Raw genomic sequence first — 5,926 nt, 5'->3', positions numbered from 1 at the left:
TTATAAATGCTTTGTATGTGTTTTGGGAGTGCTTTGTAATTTCATTGTTTGCATGGCTACTTTATGCTCAATGGCTATTGTGAGTCTACATTTAACCCACTTTATCATTGTTCCCTTTCTGCTTTATCACATGCCATTGCATTGTGAATGCTTTGTATGTGCTTTGTGATTTCTTTGCATGTATTTTGTGTCTCTTTTGTCAATGCTTTAGCATTGCTTTGCATCTATTTTGTGTCTCATTTGTCAATGATTTAGCTTGCTTTGTATGTGTTTTGGCACTTATTTATCACTACATAACTACTTTATGTGTTTTGGCATTTCTTTATATATAATTTTGCATAGATGCTTAAATAGCCATTTGAAATTTGACATGTTCTTTCTTTGTTGTCTTTATCAATAATTTGCAAGCTGGGTCATCACGTCCTGGAAGACATGAATCTACTCTAACATTTATTGATGAGCTTGTACCTTTTTTAGGTAGCACAATACATGATAAGCTTGTTGAGCTAGGTGTAGGGCCTGCACTTCAAGTTTTTCTTTTGACTGTAGTTTTCATCGATAATTTGCAAGCAGGGTCATCAGATAAGGAGAGGAGGAGGTGAACCTGTGTAAATGTTTACTGATGAAGCTACACCTTTATGGGTAGCACACTACATGAGAAAACCATCATGCAAGCCCAAGGCCTATGGTTCAAATTGTAGAAGAGAATGTAATTTACCCAGAAGATGAAATAATCACATAGATGGGTGATGTAGAGATAGAGGTCAGTGACCCATTTTGGTCTACTCTAATAGATGCAAATTTTTTTAAAAGAGATGTTGCACCCACCCAAGAGACCAATCGAAAGGGGCTAACTATGGGCTAGTGGGGTTAAAGGAACAATCATGGCCCAATCTAGCACAAAATGATGAAGCTGAGGCATGTCCATCAAGAGATAATCTACCTAATTCCAGGGTGAAAAGGGCTAAAAACCTAAGTAATGATAACAAGGTTGCGAGTCATTAAAAAAAGCTCAAAACTAGTATGGCACCCATCTAGAGGCCATGCATGGACTTGCAAGAGCTATAATTTTTAGATTAGAAACTTTGGTTTTAACCCCGTGTGATAAAGTGTCATGTTAAAGAAGTCATTGAGATAACCAACTTGTTGTATTTTGAAATTGCTAATTGTACTAAGAAACTTTCTTCCAAATATATTATGCATGTTCTTTGTCTATACACTTTTAGGGACTGCAATGTTCAAGCATTAAAAATATCTGATCAACGTATAAAGAAAATATTAAGAACTTATATTGACATACAAAAATGTTATTGGGTGGTTCCAAATGTATCTAACCATCTAACGCCACCAAGCAGGTTTGACCCCAATGATCATTAGGCTGCTTGTTACCATTGGTAAACGGAGATAAATATACTTGAATATGCCTTAAAAACAAGATAACCTAATGAATAATGGAATTAATTTGTATATTTAGATACGAAAAGCCACCTTCCTTGGGCTGTGAATTACAATCATAGTTTGAGAAGTAATTAGTTTTATTACTATAGAGGTGATCTCCAATTTTGTTATGCAATCCATGATTAAATACATTGAAATTTTATCATGTTCTGAAATGTAATTCTAGTTTACATATTTCCAAAGGCTTGTATGCTATTAACACTAGCAATCCTATGAGTTCAAAGACTCAATCAAGTCTATTCATTTAGAGATGCCTCAAAATATCATTTCCATGGACCAAGGAATGTGATTCATCATGCACAACACCAAGGGAATGTTGCAGCCCACAAATCATGAAAAATGAGACTGCAAGCTTCTAGCATGAGGAATGTGATTCACCACTCATAGCACCAATGGGAATGGTAGTTTGCAGGTCACAAAAAATAAATTCGAGATTTTCTAGTACAAAATGGCAATTTCACCCATGAAGATTCACATTCAACATAGTCAATGATGTAATCATCAACCTAGAGCACTATTGTTGTTAGTTTAGGGATGATTTTGAAAGATAAATTACCTTATTCTAGAGTTTTGGAAAGAGGCAGGCTGGTGTTTGAAACCATTAATGTTTGAATCTCTCCAATCTAAATCTCATCTAGAAGAGTTGTGTTGGTATGGAGAGCGAGATGTGGAAAAATGCATGTCAGACATATATGATGGGCAAGGGTTTGGTTCTTATTACACACAACATCAAGCTTGACTCATGCAAGAGTGGATCTCAAAAGAATAGAGCCCTTTAGTGCAAATATTGATGTTTGAATTCAATTCAATGAACTACTATATGTGGATGAAGAAATATAGAGGGCTACCCACAAGGTTGATGAAGCAATACAAATAGCTACTCCAAGGGACCAAAGCTGAGAGTAGATTAGGACTTTAGAGCCTAGTTGAGAGCAGAATTCAATTCAATTCAATATGATGAACTACTAAATGTGGATGAAGAAATATAGATGGCTACTCATCACAAGGTTGATGAAGTAATACAAATAGCTACTCCAAGGGACCAGAGCCGAGAGCAGATTAGGACTTTAGAGCCCAGTTGAGAGAGAATGGGATTTGACAGCCATCATCAAAACTATTGCATTGGTAAGATGGGGGATAATCTCCATTTGTAGTTTCAACCTCGCTAAACAAGGAGATCCAAATGACTTGGGAATTACTAATGAAAATTTTGGAATTGGAAGCATCATTGGTGGATGAGGATGAAATATCCTTAGAAATAGCATCAAAAGAAAACCCACAAATGCCATCTAATGATGAGGAAGATGAGCAATAGTTGCAAGTAACAACACTTGTTGTAACTCAACAACAACAACAACCATATGTGATTCCATGTGTAAGTTAGCAATAGCAAAATATGGGAACTCTACAAGGAATGTAGCAACCACCCATTGGACTATGCCTAGGTGCTCCTCCCATCCTACCTCTCATACAGGTGCTCCGCCCACCTTGGGTGCACCTCCCATCATGCCTCTAGCAAGGTATCCTCCCAAAAATATGAATCCCAATGTGGTAAGTTTGAAGTGCAAGTTTGCAAAGTTCAAGGGTCACAAAAAAGAAGACCTAGAAGGCCATGTCACATAACTTGAAACGTGCTAGTGAGCAAAGATTCTTGAGATGATGTTTGGGGACCCCACTAAGAGGTAGCAATTTGCAGGTACATTATGAAGAAAAGAAATGAGTTCCTTAGGACAACATTTTGAGATTATAGCATCCTTAAGACAACATTTTGAGCATGTTTTTGAAAAGAAAAAACTCCAAATGATGTTAAAAAAGTGTTGACAAAATTGAAATAGAAAAAACTAGTGGTGATAGATTATGGCCAAAAACTTAATTGGAGCCAGCAAGGAATGCTTGGGGTTAGAATTTGAGATTAGATAAGATTATACTTATTGTAGTAAATGATCATTGTGCAGGACCATATTGGCCTCTATGGGTCAAGCACAAACAGGAGGTGAATCTTTATAGTCATGTCTATCAACAATAGTTAGATATAGGAACCACTAAATCATCATCAATAGGCCCCATAAGTAGATGTTATAATAATTCAAGAGTTGCCAACTAAATCTGATAAGAATAATTAAATTAATTTGATTGAAACTCAAAATAATCTCCATGAATGTTACAACTACTTATGTTGCATGGAGACAGAGGAAGTCTAAGAAGATCCAAATAAGGTTAATATTCTTGTAGTAACCTAATTTAAGGGCTTGGTTCAGGAATCTAGACTAGCAAAACAAGCTTTGATGACCATCTTAATTGGATTCTTGCATGGGAGTATGATTTGGATCATTCAGATCTTGATATTAAAAATCAAAGAGCATGTCCATTGCACTCTCTGGTGGCATCTAAATTGGATTTGGAGGTGATGGTGGTACTTGGGGAGGATTTGGGGATATGTGTGAGTAGAAGGAAAGGGAGTTAAGACTCAAAGGGGTGTAAATGGTGGGGAATAGAGGGAGAATGAAAATGGATTGCACAACTTGGTAATCCTTGGTTGTAACATTCACAATAGAGGGGAAGGAGTTAAGAGTGAGGGGATGGTACGATTGAGGTTGTTGGTTGGGGTGGAAGTGGTGAGAGGGATTAACAAAGAGGCAAAGAAGGTAGATGAGATTTTGATGGAGCCCAAGAAAGGTTAGGAGAATGATAGCAGGAAGGGGGAGTGAGGTTAGGAGATTGGCATGAAGAGTGGTGAGATATGGCAGGTTAAAGGTGAGATAAGCCAAGTAATCATCTAACATGTCTTTTGCTTGGTGAGGTGGGACAAGAACTTCAAGGTGCAATGTAGGGGGTGTCAATGTGCCCCATGGATGAGAGTGAGGGCCTTTGGAGTAGGAGCAACATACCATTAATGATCTTGAGGGGAGGAGTGCCAATGAGACATACATATGCAAGGAATGCATTGGTGTTGAGTCTAGTAAACCCTACATGGATGGAAATACAAGATATTTTTTCATCTTCCATCAGGTCATGAAAAATTTGGCATAGATATTTTCATTTCATGGTTGGCCAAGTGATAGCATCTTGAGATGGAGGTGCTTCCATTGGGTTCATGCATCTCCTTTGAGATGATCTTCTACTTGTAGGGCTACTGCAAGCTCTTGGTAAAGTATGATCATGTGATGTTAAAGACTTTGATCATTAGTTGATCTGCTGCCTCATTTTTCTAGGTGAGAAATTGGAGTTCCAGCATTGAGATTCTAGCTTTTTGGGATTCTAGTTCTATACATTTCTCTGCTAATGGTAGGTGGAGTTATAGGCACCCACTGGTACTTGACCGTTGCTTTAATACTTGGGTTTGAGCAATGGTTGCCTATAAATTTGTGCTAAGTTGCTCTAGAAGGAGGCATTCCCGCGTGAGTTTTTGAATGTGGTCCACCAAAGTCTATTGCAACTTTGTAAGCTTGTCACAATAGTCTTAAAGGTCTTCTTCTTTGTAGACTAGGGTGAGCCTTTCTCACACAAGCTCCTTCATTTATGCAATATTGAATGATGTCAATTGTTGGATGGAAGTTTGTAGTAATGCTTGACTTTGAAAAGCTATACTTGGCTCTACTGAAGATTGGAAGTCACTTCAAGGACCTTTTTTCCTTACCTTGAAGAGCTTGGTTCATGCACACCCCTTCAATCTATTTCTTAGATATTTGGGCATAAAGAGATATGACCTCTATCTTGATCCCTTAGAATTGCAATTGGATATCCATGCTACAAGTTGACATTCCAATACATGAAGGTGCTCCTCTTTTTTGGCCAAGCTTGTGAGAAATTCTTACATTTGTTGCATCTATTGGACTAGATATTAATGTATGCTATATGGTGGTGAGGTTTGCCAAAACTATTGATACACTTGGTGCCCATGCATTTGGATTGAATATATAGTTTTGGCTTAGGAGGGCTCCATTCACGGTTCTGACACTTGGGTGTAGGGCTCCTATTGTTGAGCTTGCAATGGTACCCTTTGTGTGTCATTGATTTTCCTCATGGTGGAGGGAACTTCTTGCACAAATCTAGCCTCTTATATTTTTGGATTTATTTTGTTGTTTTTATGCTTTGAGTTGTAGCATCTCCTATTGCAACCGTGCATTTCCTACCTGTGATGTAGGCAATTGTCACTTTGAGGCATTCTGACTAGGCAATGTGTCAAGGAGAGGTGATTGCAGCTATTCCCACTACAACTTTGCATAGATGACCACTACCAACAAGTGGTGAATATTAAACTACCATTGACTAGCTAAATTTTGTGACTTAGATTGTTTGACTCAATGCCAACAAGTGGAGAATATTAAACTTTTGGCCAATATGTCCATTTATCTCTGGCCAAAAGTTTAATATTCACCACTTGCTAGTAAATGGAGAAAGGCTCTATGACAATTATAGCATGGATAAGGTAAGAATTTTTTCTCCACCTTAGAGTTCAATGTTTCAT

The sequence above is a fragment of the Dipteris shenzhenensis genome, chromosome 4, assembly GCF_047967505.1.
Source record: "Dipteris shenzhenensis isolate YYH24624 ecotype China chromosome 4, Dip_SZ_1.0, whole genome shotgun sequence".
NCBI classification, from domain to species: domain Eukaryota; kingdom Viridiplantae; phylum Streptophyta; class Polypodiopsida; order Gleicheniales; family Dipteridaceae; genus Dipteris; species Dipteris shenzhenensis.
This window is presented reverse-complemented; position numbering follows the sequence as displayed.